Genomic DNA, 22,605 nt, shown 5'->3' with positions numbered 1-22,605 from the left:
TCGACTCACAAATTGCCCACAAAAACCCTGGTTCCTGCAGTCTACCCATGAGGAGCGGCTGTCCAGAGTGCATGTGGGCAATCTCATGATCTCTCCTTTTTCCAGAGAGACTGCTGGCACTGTCTGGCCGCGTATTTCTGCCGCAATGCCATCCCTGCTCCTTCATGGATGTCTAGTTTACCATGAATCCTCACTGGCAGGATCATACTTTACCTAATTACAGACTTGCCTGGAGACATTTACAAGAAGCACAGTAACAGCAAATAAACGTTTATCTCTCCTTCAAGACATGACTAGAGTGAATTTCAACCCCCACCCCAGCTAGAATATTTAAGGAGGGAGAAACCCCTTTGTTGCCAATGGGGACTTTTCCTAAGTATTCTAGCCATGATAGAGGAGGTGAGGCAAATTTGGTTGCAGTCATGTCAGAGGGAGGAAGGGCATGCCTGTCTCCATGAGCATTATATCTATTGAAAGGATTACTCCTGTGCCTATAGTTAGATAATGAAAAACTACACACACAAGAATGTATGTGCACACATTAGCTTGGCCCTAAATCCAATGTAAAGGATCAGAAGCATCATGATCCTATATATGTTTATTTGAAAAATAAATTACTCCACTTTGAGGGAAGGGATTCATAGCCTAAAATAACCAGCTGATTATGATAGCCAATCAGCTGGTCTAAATGACCAGTCAAGATAATAGGATTCTGCTGCTGTGATGTTAACGTGTATTGCCTGTTCCATTCCTCTTTGGAAGAAAGTAGATTTTGCTTGGAGCTTGGCCCAACTATAGTTTTATTGTCTAAAGCAGTAGTTTCTCTTGTAAACCTTCGGGTCTGTGAATGTCAATTTCACAGAGGTTATCTTTCCCAAGTCATCTGTTTACACTCTTCCCAATTTCTTTCACTGATGCTTATACTGAAGTTGAAGCAATAGTTGCATTGTTGTTGTTATATTCAACAGAACATTTTCTTTTTTTTCCTTTCCTTTAGTTTTTCCCACATATACAGTAACTGGCAAAAGTAGGTTTTTTTAAAGGAGCAATGACATGCTGACCAAAGTGACAGAGGACACTTACAGGCAACTTCTTTTGTGCAGGGCAATAGTTATTATCTGTGAACCTTCTGATTGCTGAAAACACCTATAATTTATCAGATATATTTAATATATCAAGAAGCTTGTCATTTGGGAAGTTTTTAAAGCAGTAAGTAAAGGTAGGGAGGGACGCGGTGGCGCTGCGGGTTAAACCGCTGAGCTGTCGATCGGAAGGTCGGCGGTTCGAAACCGCGCGGCGGGGTGAGCTCCCGTTGCTCGTCCCAGCTTCTGCACACCAAGCAGTTCGAAAACATGCAAATGTGAGTAGATTAATTGGTACCGCTTCGGCGGGAAGGTAACGGCGTTCCGTGAGTCATGCTGGCCACATGACCCGGAAGTGTCCTATGGACAACGCCGGCTCCAAGGCTTTGAAACGGAGATGAGCACCGCCCCCTAGAGTCGGACACGACTGGACTTTACGTCAAGGGAAACCTTTACCTTTACCTAAGTAAAGGTTACTCTGGATTTGCCATTCTGGCAAGATGATTTTCTGCAATACAGAAAATTTCCCTCTCAGCTTTCAACAGTTTGAACAAAGGTAAAATAGGTTGCTTCCATAAAGAGGCTGGGAAACAAACCTGGAGAGGATATAAAGAGGGGAAGCAAATATGTTTTCATTAGATATATTTCAGTGTGTAAACTTGTGTCTAAAATGTGATACATAGTAATAACAAATTACTCTGAATGTTTTAAATGATACTTAATTAGACCAAGACCACCTAATTCCATATTTTGTTTTCTGCAGTGGTCAGCAATCAGATTTGTCTGAAAGGCTAAGTAGGACATAGTAAGTAACTGTGGTGGAAACTGTGGCTCCCTAAAACAACTGTACACAGTTTAAAACTAATTTACTATGGGCGTGATATGACAATAGAAACACCTGGATGAAAGTATTAGAAAAATTATTGAGCATTTGGCCTGTAATGGCTAGCAGCCACATCTCTACTGTAGAGAAATGTGAAGACTGTCAAGTGACAGCAATATATGACTACCAGAACAATACATTTTGTAGTAATTTCTTTGTAGTTCTGTCTTAGTATTTGGAATGTAGTGTCTGTGCTTAATTTGAAACTGGTTTGTGGATAAGATTAATCTACTACATTTTTTCCTTTTCACTTTTTTAAAGTGTTGACAAAAACATGCTGTCTAAAATACTGTATTGAAATAAGGTAATCCTTAAAGAGAAATGCAATGCTTTTGTGAATAATTATGAATCATCAATGCAGCTTGCTGGCTAAAATGAATAATGTCAACTGGACCTTGTGAACATCAGGTTTCAGAACTCTAAGAAACAAAAGTGCTCATCATGTCCTCGGGTTGTATCTCGTTACCTGACCCTCTGGCCTTTAAACAGGCTGTGAAGACCTGGTTTTTTCCCAAGGCAATGGGTTAGGAGAGTATGTGCCTTCTGATGGAATTTTATGAATATATTCAGTGCATTAATCCCCAAGTTATCATCTTCTCTTTGATTTTACTATACGGGTGTGTTTTTTAACTTGTACAGCATCTTAGAGCGGTTACGAGTTGGGCGGCTTTATAAATTTGATAAATATATAAATAAATGCATGAATATATCTTCTCTTTTTCAGTTTAGCATTAGAAGTATTCAGCAGCATTTCATATCATTAAAAGCTTGCCACATGCACTGCACAGAGAAATACCATTTACCAACCAAGATGAGACTGCCCCATAGACAACTGCTCAGTATCACTACTTCTTTTCCTACAGGAAGCAGAATTTCAGCCCTTATAGTTCAGGATATTCTGGAAAATGCATGAAATAGTAGCAACTGAGAAATATAAAAATGTGTTACTCTTGTAATGTAGGATGTCTTTCCTAACCAATGCAATCAGTGGATATATCCATATTCACCACTGGGTAGGTACAGTATACAGTTCTCTGAAAAAGTATTTGCCCCTTTATGAACTTCCTGAATTTTTATGTATATTTGCCAGTGAATATAATCAAAATTTTACGTGTGTCCTAATTATATATAAAGGGAGTATGAGTAAATAAATTACACCAAAGTTTGGGCTAAGTATGAGCTGGGGTAGTTAAGAAATTGTTTTAGTTTTAGTTTTAATGAGATTTTATTAGAATTTTATTGTATATTTATTAGAATTTTATTGTATATTTATTTTGTATTGTAAACCTCCCAGAGTCCCTCCGGTCGGAGGAGATGGACGGTGACAAATTTGATAGATAAATAAATAAATAATCTCATCTATTTCATAAACAAGTCATACAATCTGCAGTATGCAAGTGTAAGAAAATAATCACTCACCTAGTTCAGTCAAGTCAGTTAAAGGGATAACAAGGGCCTATTGTGGGAATATTTCATGAAAGAATGAGGGCTGATTTGGGCCAGCCCTGCCCTATATAAATCTCACAGACTTTGGTTCCCCTCACTGAAGATCTTGAGGAAGATCTCATTATGCAGATTCTAAAGCTCATCAATTAGTTCAAAAGAACTAATTGAAGAATGCTGTAAAAGGTTATTCATGCTTAACAGTCTGGAAAAGGTCACAAAACCATTTCTAAACTCTGGAGCTTCATCAGTCTACAGTGAGAGATGTCTTGTGGTGGAGAAGACTTGGAATCCAGTCAAAATCACTCTAAGATTGGAACATAAAAGGAACCAGGAAATCACGTAGTATCCTAGAACCATATCCAGTGATCTGCAAATTTGACCTTGACCAAAGTCACTATTCATGAATCCACCATCAGAAATAACAATGGGATTGGACTTCTGGGGAAGAAATGGCAGACTGAAGGAGCCAATGACCATGGCAGAATGAAGAGCCGGCGAGTAGACTGGTTTTTCAATAATTCCTCTCCGGACAAGGAGAGGACTTGAAATCGCCCACAAGTGCTCCACACAGGTGCTCATCGTGAGGAGACCACAAGACAGTGGTCTCTGGCTGGTTTAGAGCTGTGCGAGATGAGGGAATAGGTATCTTGCTCAAACCGTGCTTGGTGCCTTTGAAAGGACAGTAAGTTCACATACTTCTTTTCTAATCACTTTCAAAAATGGCTTCTTAACTGCTTTTCAGCTACTAGGAACCTTTGGATTGATAGGTTTTACAACAGCGGGTGAGTTTCCTTCAATCCTTAGCAAAATAAGTTTTAACTACAAGTTTAAGAACTTAAAAAAAAATTGTTTTGGAGTAAACAGCAAAAGGGTGATTAAACCTTTGATTTTAGAAAGTTACAAATAGACTAAGGGTCCAGATAAATTTGCAATAAGATTTTGGAATTAATTATAAAAAATCCTTCCCATGGGAAAATGCTTTTGTTTTGAATTAAAAAAAAGCATAATAAGTTAAGAATTTAAAAATTGGACACTAGATGAAACTAGAGGGAATTAAATATTATAATTAAAGGAGAAAAACACTCAAACTTGACTTACAATTATAGAATATAGCAAAATATTTTAACATTGGACATATTGAAGGATGTTTTTGAACAATGGACTCAGAAGTTAATTTTAATAGTGTCTGCCTCTATAGATAGACTGTGTTTAAAAGATGTAATGGAAGATGAGCAAGTTCTACCTGACAAGATCAAGACTGGTTTGAAAGTGGATTTAAAAATGACAAGCTACAAGAATGACATGGAAAATGATGTTACACTGGACATACAAAAGAAACTGGTTGATTTCTTAATAATTAAAAGGGATATACAAATAACAAACCAAGAGAGTGACCTGGATAATTTTCCTATATTGAGTTTATGACAGAGTCTTGTTAAAGCTTTGAAGAAGGGACAAAGAAATGAAAAGAAATCAAGTTCTAGGACGTTATTTGAAGAGACTAAAGATCAAGATCGTTAGAAGTAAAAGGAAGGAATATAAAGGTGGTTTATTTGATCAGAATTAAAATTGTATGTTGTTATCTCTGGTTGCCCTTAATGGACTTTTGCTGACAATGGGACTGAAATTACAAAGCTTTATGGATTTGTCTATAGATAAGAGATGGGATATGCAAAGAAGAGATCATTTGTTGTATTTTAAGAGGAGGTGATAGGTTATTAAAATTGTATATACTTGTGATGAAGGAGGAATTCACTTCTTTATTTCTTTTTCTTTACTATATTCTTATTTTTTTCTTTTCTATTTTTCTATTTTTTTCTTTTCTGTGCCTTCTATTTTTTTTCATTTAATTTTTTAGTTTGTATTAGTTTTTATTGTTGTAAATATAATCTTTAATAAAATTACTTTAAAACAATTGGATTGATGAAATAGCAGGATAGAAGTAATCGTTCACAAGAACGTTGTGCTTATCACAAGTTTGCCAAAAAGCACCCGAATAACCCTCTAGACTTCTAAAGGAACATTTGATGGACAGATGAGTCAAAAAAATATTGGGGCTCCATGATGTTGATTATGTCTTGTGGAAACAAACACTGTGTTTCACAATATGAACCTCATGCCGACTGATAAGTATGAGCATAGAAGTGTCATGGTTTGGAGATACCTTGCTACCTCATGACCTGGATGATTTGCTATAACTGAAGGAAACATGAATTCTGCTTTGTATCAGAGAATTCAGTAGTAGAACAAATAGCAGGTTATCTGTCATATCAGCTAACATATGTCAAAACCAGCTTGATTGATAACTGGCAAATAGAGGGAGAAAACGTAGAGACAGTGAAAGACTTTGTATTTCTAGGTGCAAAGATTACTGCAGATGCTGACTGCAGTCAGGAAATCAGAAGACGCTTAATCCTTGGGAGAAGAGCAATGACAAATCTCAATAAAATAGTTAAGAGCAGAGACATCACACTGACAACAGTGTTTATGAAATAAATGAGAAAAGAATCAAATGGTGGCAGTATTTGTTCTCTCAGTACCTCTTTATATATTAGCAGGACTCATATGAACCTCTGATAACATTTACTATCAAAGATAAAGAAAAATTCAGCAAATCTGAAAGGAAACATTTTTTTTTCACAGAACTGTGTCATAATGGTGACAGGTAAAGCATATTTTTGATTTACAATATTTGCCTTGCTGCTGTTGCATTGCTATCCTAATCTCATTACTTTCTGAATGCCAGCTTTATGAGAATGGATCTCTTGGTTACTCAAGTTACTTAAATGAAATGAAAGCTATAGATTTGACTGAAGATGACTGACATTTTTTGTTTGGAGCAGGTTTGGACACAATACTGTATACAGTATATTATATAGAGAATGTTTATACTTGATTCTTTCTAGTAATAAATAACTCTGGTTTGGATCCAAAGTTACATGGAAAATTCTCTACTTGGAGTACAAAAGGAAACAGTATTTTTCTTAATTTGCAATTCTCCTGTGCCTGCTTTTATCACTAAATATTGTGAACAGTGTCATATGGAGACTTTTGGGGTTGAGGAAGTCAGTGAATATTATCTTTCCTTTTATACCGATGGAAGCATTAAAAAAAGAAAGAGTAATGGAGTCTCTGCTGTATCTCACACACTTTTATAAACCAAAGAAGCCATTTTATTTAAAAATCCAGCAGGCTTTAATTCAACACATTAAGAGTAATTTTGCCAGGGCTTAGGTGGAAAAAGAATGTAAATGCTCTGTAGAATCTCAGTAAAGGTATAAAACTGTAATCCCTAAGCTTTGCAATATCAGTTCATTTTTCCCTATGCTTCCCTCATCTGGCATTTTATGCCAATGGGGAATGAATCCTGATTGTTATTGGACACATATTTATATGTCTAATTATCAGTCCTGTTTTGTTGTCTTAACAGTAATATTAAGCCTTGAAAAAGGAAATGAAGAAGTGAATGACACGAACCTTATGAGTCATTCCTCAGGGGCATGATGTTCTTTTAAGCTAAGAAACAAATTGTGAATTTCAGCTCATAAAATCTGTCCAGGAAATTATAAACTAAGTAATTGTACAAGTGTCCTAGATATACATCTGGATTTCATTACTGCTCACACATCTTGGTAAGAGAAAACAGTTCATGAGATAGTGGAAATCTGATAACATTACAAGTCTTTGAGCATCATGCATTCTCATCTGTAAATTAGTTTCCTGTAGTATTGCTGATATGCCAGAGAATAATAAATGGGTGTCCAAAATCAACTTCAATTATTACAACTCTCTTTTAGTTCCTGTCACTGCTGTGATTTGTTCTTAAATGTAACTGCACCAAAAATGAAAACAAAAACAGTTGGCAAAAGAAATAAGGACTTTTTCCTTCTATTGGAGTGTTGCATTACACAAGCTTTAGTTTTAGATGAAAAACAAATTTACTATACATAGCTGCTTGCAGTTAATATTACTTCTCTGCTGCGATTGGATGTACAAATACTGCACTAGGACAAACTTCTAAATAGGAAATCACTTTTAAGTTTCTCCCTTGGGACGAAACTGTTACCTGCCCCACCCCCATTCTGATGTTAACATTTTTGTGACTACAATTCTACACAATAAATAATCACACTCTCCCTACCTTCCATTCTCACTCTGATTAAAAAAAATAGGATGAACAATATAAACAATAATCTTTAATTATAAAAACATATTGTGCTACTCCATATTATGAAAACAGTTTTGCTTTCACTGTTTAAAGTCTGGGAATAACAAAACAGGTATTCATGAATATATTGCACAGCAATACTATTACACAATGAAGAGACTGAAACAGTGACAACTTTTATGTATAACGTTTGATATATTCACATAGTATAGATATATGTTTAAGATTAGAACCAAAGGATTAGACAAGCAGCAACAGAAGAATAGCCCCATTGTAGCAGAAGTTACAGTTGTGGAGGAGAGCAGAAGGAGGGAAGAACTTTGTTGCCTAGTTACCAAGTGAACATTCTAGCTCCTCTTTTTCTGCCATATTTACATATTTATAATAATGAGGGTTTGGCAGTCTGAGATGAATTGGGAGCTATGGGAGTAGAGCTGAAGAGTGAATCAGACACAGGGCAAACAAGGCCAAGTCAAGAAGCAAGACAGAATTCAGGGCTGAAGAGCAAGTCAGAACTAACAGGAATTAGAGTCCAAGAAAAAAGAAAAGATGGATGACAAGCCAGCAATACCAAACCAGAACCAAAGAACAACCAAGAATAGAACCAGTGTATGGTAGTGGTTAAGGTATTGGACTAGGAGCAGAAACACCTGGGTTCTAGGCCTCCTTCAGCTATGAAAACTCACTGGTATCTTTGGACTAGTTACTCTTTCAGTCCAATTTTTCCACAGGGTTATTATTGTAGGGAAAAATATATCAGCACATACTACATAAAAATACTAAATATTGGACCAGCCCAGAGGACTTGTGGTTTGAGTAAGGTTCAGCTGTAATTGATAACTCAGGCTTTTCTGACCAGAATCAGTCTTTTGGGGAGCTTAGTCTTGAAGTGATGTGCCAAAAAACCTGTACTCCCAACAAGTGAGCAGGCCAGAGTTGTAAATTTAATTTGATGTGAACAAGCGAGACATGCTTAACATAATGATTTTCCATGTATTTCATAACCTTCTATCACATTAACTTCACAGTTAATCTGCAGCTTGTGGAGGGACTCCGAGGGTGCATATTCTAGCATAGTGTACTGCATGTCATCCTCTGGCCATACATTGTGCATTCCTAGTCTTTGATCCTCAATATGCTTCATTAAGAAGCTGCCAGCTGTAGTTCAGAGATAGACCAAGTATTGTATGAGCTACAAACAAATCAAGGAACTCCTAACACATCTCAAATTCAAAAGTAAAATGAAACTTATTACTAACACTGAATTTATCTATTTAGATTATAGATATATTGCTTTATAGTCTATTTTCAATTGGCTATCAAAAGAAGTATGGCTTTCGTGATGAATCTTGTGGAATCCTTTCATTTAGGAAGAATTGGTTCTTTGTTATTTTCTTTCAAATGGCTAATATAATTTATCAAAGTTATGTATTTTGTTTACATTGCAAACCACTTTGAAAAGCATCGAATATTTTCAAACTACTAATTAAGTTCCAAGATATAAAATTTTATTTGAAAACAGGACAATCCTATGATCATGACATAGCTTCTCCAATGACTGGCTTCAGTTATTAGATAAAAAGAAGCAAGTTGTTTGGAGAACTTTCACTGAAACATATGTTAGATGTTTGTTACTTTATATACTTTACAAGCTTTATAAAGTGCCCTAGTCTGGCAGCCCAATGTTCTTCGTAATGTAGCAAAATACCATGGTTAACATGGTTAAAAACAACTGAAATGTCCAGCAGAACCAGTAAGATCATTTCCTTTGACAGTCTTCTATTAAGGATAGAAAAATTGTTTCCATTCCAAACTGGAGAGATTAAAAAAAAATCATCCGAGAAAGCATGGATTTAAACACAATTAAGTACAACAAATGTAAATTTATTGTCCAAAATATTTTCCCATTGTTTATGAATTCCACCCAGAGTCACTTTTTGTGAGATGGGTGGCCATATAAATTTGATAAATAAACAAATATTTAATAATGACTGTTTTCTATTTTTAATACTGATTGTTTTTATATATTTTGTTTTATTTAATTATTGTATGCTGCCCAGAACCACTTTTTGTTAGGTGGGCAGCCATATAAATTAGAGAGAGAGAGAGAGAGAGATAAAATCAAACAATGAAGTCATTATATTTAATGCTGAACCAGGATTTTAAACTGTGGTTTATTAATGCTCTATTATGCTAAACACAGCCATTGGGTTCACACATCATGCAATGCCAAAAGCAAACCAAAAAGCCGTTGTGAAACCAAACTGTCAAACCAAAGTATCTAAAGCAATAATCCATTGTTTTCAGCCAAGTGTCAAGCCATATATCAAACCATAGTTTCTTTGCCTGTGATTTGTAGTTACCCTAGAATTCAGGCAACAGCCTCCAAAGAGGCTGCATCTGTAGGTGAAATCTGTTCCTCCTTCAGAGGCTACTGCAGTATGTGATGGAAATAAACTTTCAGTAAAGGTTGAAAAACAGACAGGCAACAAAAGGGCAGCAATTTTCTGATTTTGTGTAACACAAATACTATAAATAGTAGCATTTACTATACTAATACTACTATAGTATTTATATACTATAAATTAATCACATGGCATCTAATCTAAAATATGATGGTGTATCTTCAATTCATTGTGGTGTGCCCCAGACAATAGGGCACTAGTAAACTGCTGCTTGTCATAGCTTACAAGTCTTCTTCCCCTTCAGTCAGTGTTCGAGCAATCTTTGTGATTGTTGGCATGTTACCACTCATTTTCAATGAAATAAAAATACGGACACAGAATGGCCTTATTTGATGGAATCTCCACACATGAGATAAAAAGAGACTAATTATTTCAACAGATTCTACGCTGCTAGAAATAATTCCATGTGTATCAGCAGGATGTACAAAACAGGACATGATAGTGGAGAGGCTCCTGCTGGATCAGTCCCACTGATGATGGAAAAAGAGAAGACAGTGGTAGCTTTTCTGGCAAATGGAACTGTTGTTCTGTACTTAAACACAGAGTTCTGTTCCTTCAAACAGAAACAACTTATATCCATGCTATATGTTCATACTGTGTTATTGTTAAAAAAAGTTTTAATTGTCTATAAACAGCTGGTGTTCTGACTAACTGGAAGACAAAATATAACACCTGCTGAATGCCGAAGTTGATTAAGCTACCAAGAAAAAGAGAGAGAGAAGGTAACGTCAGTATAAGAACTCACATTTGGGGGTTGGTGGCAATGAGATTTGAAACTATTTTTATTTATTCCCAAAATAAATTTAGAAAAAAATATGCCACTTCTGCCCAGATAAACCACACCTGCCACCTAGCTGTATTTCTAGAGACTGGAAGCATCATGACCTTGTGAATTGTGACTTAATATGTTGTGTGAACAGAGGTAATTGAATCACTCTTTCTGTCCTTACCAGTGTCTGCATTTGTTAAATTGTATGTCCACTCAATTCTGTTTCATATTGATCTTTATTTAAAACAACAGCAACAAACAGCTACACAAAAATCCTCTTTAACCATACATTTCTATCTATTTTTTCACGAACTATTCATTTATAAATACATTTTATTAAAATATGCAGTTTAAAATATATTCATGAAATGCTGTGGTATACGTATTCTTTCTTTGAGCTCTGAGAACTGCACTGCAATTAAGTTTATTCTTTGGAATTCCATCTAGCCATTCTGGGAAGCGCAGATTGTATTAGTTATTTTAAAATGTGCTTTGAACAAAATTGTAGAAAATCACTAAAAAAAAAAGGTGTGATGTAATTAATATGATCCTCAATTTCTGAAGCAGCAGCACTCTGCTTAATGCATGGAAGAAGGATAATTTAACTGTAATAGTTTGTTTATATTACATTAGTTTAATTGCCAGGGCTTTTCATTTGTTTTGTCTTTTGGAGGTTCAGGTGCTTTGGCACCATAATTTTATTGCATTTGTGTAACCTGTTTATGAACCTTGTTTTGAAATAAAGCGGCAACAGCTGTAGCCTTGCATATCTTTTGAGAATAGGTGTGGCTCATACCCGCCTCCTCAACAAGATGGCTAAACTTAATTTGGAATGAATCTGGTTGCCTTAACTGAACTTGATACCAAAACAAGACTATAGAAAAGTACACTTTTTCCTTTGAGATTTTCTTGTTCTTTTTCCTAAGCCAGTTAACCAAAAAGGAAGATGTTCAAATTCCACAGTGTCATGCATGAAAAACAGCTTTGCTTTCCTTCTTAAAACTTCAGCTGGTGTCCCTAATATCATTGCTCTGAATAACATAGGGAAAAGATAAATATTAAACCTAGTAAAATGGTATGATGAATCAGAATTTAAATATTTTGACAAAACTCAAGCACAGGGTTGTTAACTTGTGGAAAATAGGAGGAGGAAGGAGTATTAGGTATGTTAGCTGCCTTGAGTTATTTGTAAAAAAATAAAGGCAGAATAGAAAATATTTTAATCATGATTAACCATAATTAATCATATGTAGTCTGAATGACTGATAAAGTAGCAGTTCTTAACAGCAAGGGTTACACTCCTTTCAATGCTAATATCTGGAATTAAAATTGAAAGATTCTTTTTTCGAGGATCTTTTTTTTCAGTTGACATGATAGACTGCTGAGGCAACATCTTCGTTTAAAGATAAACACTACAGAATTAAAGAGACTTACATTTTCTAGTGCTTTTGTAAAATCAACACTGAATGCTAAATTTACTACTGATCATCAGAATAATTATTTTACATATAAGCAAACATAATCAGCCTTGTATAGCTTGCTACTCATTAAGTCCTATGTAATCCACCAGTCATTTATTGTGACTTGCCAGATTTTACCTCCCCTTTCAATTGTTATCTCAGATGTGCTGAAGAAACAGCTATATTAGAAGCCACCACCACCATTATCTTGTTGGGGATGACATTAATTATTCATCTGGCTCTTAATGTGTGCACCCAACTAAATGGCATTTTTCTATTAACGTTACACTGTTAACTAGTAGAACAAAAGCCTGTAAAACCCAGTCTTTGTTTTGCAATCTGACAAACTTCTGTATTTTACTTATTATTAAAACTATTTTAAAAAGCTATAGTACAAAATGATAGGGTTATCAGATAAGGACCTCAAAAATCCAAATGGCTACTAGATGAAATCAAACAGTTGATTGTTCTGTAATTCTTTGCTGTCAGCTAGTGGCTGCCCAGATTTTAGTAGCTCAGATCTGGTACCTTACCAAATGGCAATACCGCAACCTTGTTTTTGGCTCAGAAGAGTATAGTGACATTACAAACACATCTTATTTTGGCTCAGTGCAGACCCTTTACAAACACTTGCACTGTTCCAATAGTATGTGTGGAGAACAGCCAGGGTTATACAGTACATGCATAGAAAGGCTGAAACCATACCAGTGAGTTCTTCGTTTGGAAAGAGTGATGGCTGGATCTTAAGAGGCATATATTATTGGCCGTCTAGTATCTTCTCCAGCAGAATCAAACACTTATAACAAAGTGGCTGCTGTGTGGCTAGACAAATGTTTAAAGGGGCCAGTTGGGCCATGAAATAATATACAACCAGTTTCAGGCAAGTTATTTCCAGTATTCTGATGTTCCTCATTCATTGTGCGATTTTAGTGAGTACTTCCCATGGACATGTACAATTTAAGTGGAACTAGTATGCATTAATGCTGGAGCCTAAATGTCTGTCATATTCCAATGCTGTGAAGGTTACCTGCAGAGAAATACACTTTAACTAAAGTTTCACAGCAGGTCTGTACTTACTACTATTGAAATATGGGAAAGTGAAAAAGCTGATTATATTTTAGTGACCTATTAGTATTTGACTTCAGTCTTAATGTTCAGTATGTTCTTGACTATAATTACAGCTGTTTCATTAAAAAATAGTTTATACAACATGGTATTCCTTCTGATTGACTTATTGTTTCTTTCATAGGGTATGTCTTCTTTGGAAGACAAATTACTGTTGACATTTTTCACATAAAGCAAATTTCTACTTTAAATATTATCTAGGGGGAGGTAAAGAGCTTTATCCTCAAAGTTAAAATTGTACACATAAGTACAACACCTGGGATAGAATAGAAAATAACTGTGAGCACAGGACTATTTCTGGGGAAAAAAAATAAATCCAGCAATAAACAGAAAGATATTTAAAGAGATTTTTTTTTTTTTTTATTTATTTATATCCCACCTTTATTATTTTTTATAAATAACTCAAGATGGGGTACTTATCTAATACTCCTTCCTCCTCCTATTCTCCCACAACAACCCTGTGAGCTTCATAGCTTTAAAGTCTAATATGATTTTGAAAAAAAATATTGTCCGCTGACCTTTTTGAATATGTATGTATCATGTTTAATTCAATCTAAATATGAGTGTTTTGTACAAAAATAACATTCAGTTTCAAGCTAACATTCTAACCAAAGGGGATTATTTAGAATTGTTTTAAAAGTATGACAGAAGTTCAATTGGCAATTAAATTATATGAAAATATTAATCAAATTGAATGTTTTTTTTTTCTGTTTAGTATTTGTAGGAAGCTCATAATTCATCTACAGAACTCTTCAGAAATGCTTAGTTTGTTAACTATTTTCATAGTTATCTTCTTAATGTGGTCTAAATGATGTAAGGGAAAAATGTAATTATTATTTGAACTATTAGATGTTCAAATATTGAGAAATTGAAAAATACAATAAAAATTATTTCTGAGTAAGGCATTTTAATTAGATTGAATATGCTATACTAATTAATCAGTTACTTCTTTAAACATAAAAAACAAACATCTGATATTTACCCTATCATTTCAATTTAATTTTTTTAAAGTTTTCTTTACTAAGTCAATAAACATACTAAATAATATATCTATTGTACCAATTTCAGGCAGTATGATATTTTCTGGAGGATTTCCATCAGTGAAGAAATATAACCCTAGCTGAAGTTTCATATTACAGCAAAAGGATCAAATTATATTTACAAACCATATATTTGTTTTCTAAAGAAGATACATGGGAGAGACAAAACCGAGGCAACTGGTTTTGGGATACATTTTCAGATTACAGATGTACATGTTTTCTCCTGTTAGTTACCAGGTCTAAATATGAAAAACATTCATAACTCACAATACTGCTATATAGTTACTTTCAGTGTATTTTTAGTGTCAGTTCTGCAACTTTCTCATGCTTTATTATTGGCTATCCAGTACTTTGCATGCGATAACATTTTATAGAAATTTGCTGCCAAAGACAAGAAAAGAGAAACTTTCTCTTAACATACAAAACTCTCCAAAATTCTTTTTTCTTTATAAAGAACTTTATTAATTTTCAGAATATAATTAAAATACAAAATATAGAATAAAGAAAAGATACAGTACAGAACTAAAGAAAAAAGAAAAACTATAGAAGTGCTGAACAGAACACAAACAGTGACTTCTGAGCTTCTCCAATACAGATTTGAATACATTTGCATATAGAATCTCTTACGATTAGTTAAACCTTAGTAACATTATTTCTATCAAATCAAACCATTTAATCATTAAAACCCAAAATCAAAACTTCATTTTTTTCTGACACAAGCAAGTAGTCTAAAAGTGGTTGCCAAGTACAGACAAATCCAGAAACAGTATTTTCTCTTATCAGCACTGTTGACTTGGCCATTTGGGCCAGCTCCATAAAACTCTCCAATTATTTTCGTCTTCACCGAAAGAGATTGAACGGCTTGCAATTGTGTATAATACGAGGCATTCTCATCATTGTCCCTGTTCAAACAAGTGACTAGCTTATAATTGCTTCTCATGCTGGTCCTTTTTTCCCATGCTGCAATACTGCTTTAGTATATTGCATAACATTGCTTTGTCTTATACATGCAGAAGCCAGTCTCTAAAACAAAAATCATAGAATTCTTCTGTATTCTTGAGTTTAAAATGCTTAGCATTTGATTCCAGGATAACTGAAGAATAGGGCTGTTTAATGCTTTAGATACATTTCCACAAGGTGTTCTGGAGCGCTTAGGCAGAAATGTAGCACCTGTTTGCAGTTTTTCAAAGCCAGTTTGGGACTAACTGAATAATCCAATAAGGAATGATGCTGTGCTCTATTTTTATTTTTTTAATTATTTGGTATATTCAAAATGGTAACATAAAATCTTATATTTATGCTTTTGGAAAGATTTGTCCTATATGTAATCTCTTCAGTAGCTTGGAATCTTCCAATCTTCCCAAGAAGCTGTGCTTTGAGAGATTTTAAATAAATTCTAGATTTGTATGTTCCCTTCTCTCATGTACAGCTTTCCTTTCTATTTCAAATTCAACATTAATCCTAGTTTGTTTTGCTACCAAAGCTATAGTGAGTACTTCCCTCTAAGTGAAAATCAGAACACTGGTTTCATTTCAATGGCAGCTATAACGTGTTGATTTCAAGATGATAGTGTAGAATGAAAATAGAGAATGAAACAAGACAGAAAGTGGAAGAAGAGCATCAGTTTATGGCTTGTTTTGATTCTGCAATCATAGTTTGAGATGGACTCAAAATAATTTGAAGAGGGCAATAGTATCCCCTTCAAATTAGTATAGGAGCCTTGGAAAACCAAAGTCACATAATTGTTTTATTCTTGCTGAGACGCCTAAGTCGCTCTGTGCAACCTGAAAAAATATGCCCAGTATTTTGTTTTTAAAGCTTTATTTATTTTCATCAGAATATAGTTAAAATACAAAACAGTAAATACAGTAAAGATAGAAGATAGCATGAAAAGAGAAGACACAAACTATAAATGTGAAAGTAGAAAGAAGATAACAAAGAAATGACTTCTGGCTATCCCAATTACAGATATACATATAATTGAAATAAATTAATCTCTTACCACTAATTCATCCATATTAACATTATTTCTATCCAAACAAACCCACTATTCAGTAAAATCCATAATCATAACTTCATTTTCTTCTGTCACGAGCAGATAGTCTAAAAATGGTTGCCATGAATCTATAAATCTGGAAATAGTATTATCTCTTATTAGAACAGTTAGCTTTGCCATTTGTGCCAAGTACATTAATTTAATTATCCATTCTTCCATTGTTGTTATTTGTGGTTCCTTCCACTGTTGACCATAGAGTATTCTTGCAGCAGTAGTCATATACAGAAGCAAATTTCCATGCTGTTTCTCCAATTCTTCCTCTATCAAACCTAATAAGAACAGTTCTGGTTTTTTTATATATTTACATTAAGAATTTTTTGAATAACAGTACATATCTGGTCCCAAAATTTATTTGCTTTTTCACATGTTCACTAGAGGTGGTAAAAAGTTCCTTCTCCCTGTGAATATTTCCAGCAAACATTCGTTACATTCTTAAACATTTTTGATAACTTGTCAAGTGTTAGGTACCAGCAGTACATCATTTTATAATTTTTTTCCTTTAAATTATAATTTAATGTAAATTTTAAACCTTTTGTCCACATTTTCCCCCATTGTTCCATCATAATATTATACCCAAAATTTCTAGCCCATTTAACCATACAGTCCTTGACTTGTTCATCCTCCAAATTCATTTGTAATAGCATCTTATACAATTTGGTGGTAATATGTTCATCATTCATACAAAGTTGAGTCTCAAGGCAAGTTATTTCATTTACAAATCTATAATACTTTTTTTCCAACTTAAAACGTTCAAATAATTGCGTATACATAAACCAGTGACATGAAAGACCGTCTATCTCTAATTTTCTCTTGTCTTAAACATAGGTTTGCTTTCTTCAAAATTTAATAAATCTTTATATTTTAACCACTTTGTTTCTCCCACATTTTCTCTTCTAGCACATGCTTCGTGGGGTGATAACCACAGAGGTACATTAGGTGACAGTCTGGCTTTGTATTTATCCCAAATCTGTAATATAGCCTTCCTAATGTAATGATTTTTAAACTCCTTATTTGCCTTAGCTTTGTCATATCACAGGTAGGCATGCCATCCAAATCTTAACTCATGACCTTCAAGTTGTAACAATCTTCTATTCTCTAAGGTTATCCAATCCCTCATCCACAGGAAGCAACATGCCTCAAAATACAACTTTAAATCCGGTAACCCCAGACCTCCTTGATCCTTAGCATCCTGTAACAGTTTATACTTAATTCTTGGTTTTTTACTTGCCAAATAAACTTTGAAATATCTTTTTGCCATTGTGTAAATATTATATCTGTTGAGAGAATCAGTATCATCTGAAAAAGGAACAACATCCCAGGCAATACATTTATCTTGATTACAGAAATTCTCCCCATAAGTGACAAGTGTAATTTTTCCCATCTTATCTGGTCTTTTTTAACCTCATTCCTAATTTTACTATAGTTATTTTGAAACAATGCACTATTTTTAGTTGACAAAATCACTTCCAGGTATATAATCTTTTTTTCACTCTTAAAACCCATCTTTCTCATCAACAATTCTTGATTATTCAGTGTCATATTTTTAATTAACAAACTTTTGGATGAACTGTCAGTCTTCTCATACCAAAGCTGGTGCTTGATGGGAGATTGGAATGGAGTTACTGTACCATTGATTGACAGAGTATCTGAGAAGCAAATTAAAATTAAACAAGGAAAATTACCGAAGTCTTTCTTTGACTTAATGGAAAATTTGGCATTAGTAGATGCCTGGAGATATAAAAATGGAATGGCAAAAGATTATACCTTTTATTCTGAGAGATATAACTCATTCTCAAGAATTGATATGATATGGATCTCAACAGATTTGGCAAATAAAATTTCTAAAGTGGATATTTTACCAAGGACCTTCTCTGATCACAATCCTGTAAGTATGGTTATAAAGAAAATTTCTAGAACTTTCAGATGGAGATTGAATGAAGCTATTTTGAAAAAAGAAGAGGTTGTTGACAACTGTAAAAGGAAATTAAAAGATTTTTTGAAATTAACTTAGGTAATGAAACAGATACAAAAACTGTGGGATACTAGTATAGTGGTTATAAGAGGGCATTTTATTTATCACAATTGAATTATTAAGAAAAAATCTCAACAAAAATTACAAATGGTTTTAGATCAGATTAAATTAAAAAAAGTTGCAGAAAAGGCCAGATAATATTGTGTATCAACTTAAATTATTACACCAGCAAGTCTCAGAGTTAACGTTAAAAGAAATGGAAATGAAATTAAAATATGCTAAGCAGAGATATTTTGAATTCTCTAATAAACCAGGAAGATGTTTAGCATATAAATTACGGAAAGAAAGAGAGAAGAAAATGATTACTAAAATTCTGGATGGTAATGCTGAATTAGTGGACAATAAAAAAATTAAAACATTTTATAATTTTTTTTCTAATCTATATGAAAAGCAGGAAATTTCACTGGAAAAGATTTATGAATATTTGAATAAACAAAAGTTACCAAAACTTTCACAAGCACAGAAATTAACACTGAATAGCTCTATAACCACTTTTGAAATAGTGGAAGCTATAAAGAAAACTAAGTTGGAAAAGCACTAGGACCTGATGGAATATCCGCAATGTATTATAAATGTTTTGCAGATCAGATTCTTTTACCTTTTAAATAATTGATGAATTTGGTTTTGTTGGATTCAGCAATGGCAGATACATGGAGGGAAGCAAACGTTGCACTCATACCAAAAGAAGGACAGGACTCCTTTTGATTAGGAACTATAAGCCAATTGTTAAACAATGATTGTAAAATATTTGCATTGGTGTTAGCAGAAAGGATGAAAATAATTTTACAGGAAATTATTCACCATGATCAGTGTGGATTTCTACTAAAAGACAATTAAAAGACAATGTAAGAATTGTGTTAGATATCATAGAATATTTACAATATCATAATGAATATCAGATGGCCCTTATTTTTTTAGATGCAGAGAAAGTCTTTGATAATTTGGATTGGATTTTTATGTTTAAGGTTTTGGAAAGTATGGAATTTGGAGTATCTTTTATAATGATAGTTAAGTCAATTTATACATCCCAAAGGGCTAATATTATTGTGAACGATGAGTTGACTGAAGCATGTAAGATAGAAAAAGGAATGAGGCAAGGATGTCCTTTATCACCTTTGTTGTTTATTTTAGTGTTAGATGTTTTTAACGGACATCAGAAGGGACAAACAAAAGGCTTAAAGATTAAACAGGTTTTTAAGTTAAGAGCATTTGCTGATGATAGAGTAGAGTAGAGTAGAACAGAACAGAACAGAACAACAGAACAGAACAGAACAGAACAGAATAGAATAGAATACTTTATTGGCCAAGTATGATTAGACATACAAGGAATTTGACTTCGGTGCAAGAGCTCTCAATCTATTTACATGATGTCAAAAATAAACAATAGTAAAGTAATAATGTTATTTACTAAAACTATACAATCAAGAAAGAAAAAAAATTGAAGGAAAATAATACTATGGCTATTAACTAACATACACTCATATTTAAAGGGAGAATTAAGGAACAATATATTGCATCTGTTGTCTAACATATGTTCACATTTAACAGAGCATTACTGGTCACATCTTAGCAGTCATGTCTTACCATACCATAGTCTTGATACTCCAAGATCCTTTGGACTCGGCTGAATATTTGATGAAAAAATTGAAAGAATTTGGGTTGTTAGCGGGTTTCAAAGTAAATAAAAAAAATATGCCCAGTATTTTAATGACAGTTACTGTAGCTCTATTAAATAAAATATTCCTGTTTCAAAATAGAGTTAAGAGTGATTTGTTTTATAAAAATGGCAGTGATATTCCTGTTTCCTTTTAAACAGAAGCTAAATTGACTTTAAAATTTAACACTATATTCCACTAAGAAGCCATGCAGGTTTCAGCAAAACTCTTTTGTAACTTCACTGTATACCTGATCTAAATTCCTTATATTATTAGTTGGACTAACACTTGCAGTTATAACTATTACAAATCAGTGTAATTAGAAAAGTTTCAGCCAGAATTGTAGCAGAGATTTGTCTGGTGCTATGAAATATTTTCATTAATAACCTGGATGGAAGAGTGGAGACTATGAAATATTTAATAATTATGAGGGTCAGTTTGGTCTAGTGGTTAAGGCACCAGGCTAGAAACCGGGAGACTTGTGGGTTCTAGTCCCATCTCAGGCATGAAAGCCGGCTGGATGACCTTGGGCCAGTCGTGCTCTCTCAGCCCAACTCACCTCGTGGAGGAGTTGTTGTGGAGAAAATAGGAGGAGGAAGGAGTATTAGGTATGTTCCCCGCCTTGAGTTATTTATAGAAATCATAAAGGCGGTGTGTGTGTGTGTGTGTGTGTATAATATATATACACACACAAAAAAAACATACAGACAGACACAAAGCATTTCACTTGTTTTTGTGAAGCAGTGTGATAATTTAAATGATGGCAGATCTGGACTGAAAGGTACTGTAATTGAGATAAATTGTATAAAGGGGAAAAGTTATACAAATAGTGAAACAAATATAGTTTGGCAGCAATATTTTACTTTTTCAACAAGTTGCATGCTATAAAAATGGATTATATATGCTGAATTTCTTTTAATGTTTAATTTTGCATATTGTGATCTAATTAGTTCTAAGATTAATCTGCATTTACAAAACATACTAACAATATGGCAAAATTTTTCAAGAAAATAATCTACTCCCAAACAATGAGAACCTGATGATGGGAGATGTTCAAAAGCTAATGTGGTGCATTAAAGTTCTATACTGTGACCAGGAAGTGTTCAAGACCACTGTCAGGCATGGAAGCCTATTGGATCACTTTGGACCAGTCCAAATTACCTGATAGGGTTGTAGTAGAAAATTGGAATAGGGAGTGCTGTTGACATTGCTCCTGGAGCAAACATGGGATATAAAAAGCAGTCACCTCATTGAGACCAATTGTGTTGTATCTTCTAATTGTCTTCGTGGTGCAAAGTGTCTTGTCAAGGGAAATCAGAGCCTCTACTTTTCATTCTATAGCTAGTCAGTGTCAGTAGTACATGCCTCAGTCATGGCCCAGTTTCATCCAGCTGCCACATCATTTAATGAATTAGGAAATGGCATTTTTTTTGGTTATTTTTACAGTAAATGCCTGTAAGACTGGCATGTGCCTTTGCAGGTGTCTTCCCTGAATACACATATTTTGAATATGGACCTTCTGGGTGTCTATGAATTGAGTGTCCAAATGAGGACACAATCTAGATAGCCTGCTAATTCTGTATATTAGTAAGTTGCTTTCTATATACTTCAGAGGTAAAATGGAGTTGAACAGTGGGACTAAACACCTAGACCTCTGCCAAAAGTGGGACAAAAATGAATATAAGAAGCTTGCACAGACAGAAGAATGATGGCAAATCAGTACTTCTATGCATCGAGACTCAAAGTGGACTGGGAATCCAAACTGGAAAAAAACATTATTACCAAAACTACTCCCCAGTCTGAGATAGGAGGAAATTATTGTAGTATCTGTGATTGTGTAGTGGAAGATTAGTGGCAAAAAATATTAGAGGAACCTGGTTATGGCCATGAGAATGGAACATTCCACTCTGGATCCAGTGAAGAAACACTTTGAGATGAACAAGTAAAACATAGAGAAGAATTATGACTTTGAGGGCAGGATGAAGAAGCTCAGAGAAGAGGAAGAAAATGCCAGTGCCTACAAAAAGGAAAAACAGAGGGAAAAGAAAAGGAGGTGAGAAAGAAGGCTTGATGGTTGAAGAGCAGGATGAAATGGCAGCTGTAATGGGTTTCTCTGGTTTTGGGTCAATGAAGAAAAGCCACTGATAAGCCACAAATTGGTTTATGGATGACTATTGTTTCTGTCCTGGTGATGATCAAAACCCTAGGAAGGCTTTGCAAAGAATGTTTAGTTAAATATCCTGATGGAAGTCAGGAGACAATTGTACACTTCCTGTATGGGGCTGGTTTTGCCCTGCCATCACTAAAATCTTCCTGTCTGCAAAAGTAGCACCACATTTGCCTATATGGTGGTAATTCTAAATATCAGATAAAATTCTGTGTATTAGACATACTGATCAAGGAAAAAACAACTCAAGATCACTA

General features: G+C 34.2%; 1 pseudogene; it reads left to right on the top strand.

Moving 5' to 3' along the window:
• Positions 1-21,800: 21,800 nt before the first annotated feature.
• Positions 21,801-22,343, top strand: LOC134488370 (zinc finger matrin-type protein 2-like; annotated as a pseudogene).
• The last annotated feature ends 262 nt before the right edge of the window (positions 22,344-22,605 follow it).

Source organism: Candoia aspera, chromosome 1 (genome assembly GCF_035149785.1).
Source record: "Candoia aspera isolate rCanAsp1 chromosome 1, rCanAsp1.hap2, whole genome shotgun sequence".
Taxonomy (NCBI): Eukaryota; Metazoa; Chordata; class Lepidosauria; order Squamata; family Boidae; genus Candoia; species Candoia aspera.
The sequence above is the reverse complement of the archived record's forward strand: the minus strand, read 5'-3'. Positions and strand labels throughout refer to the sequence as shown.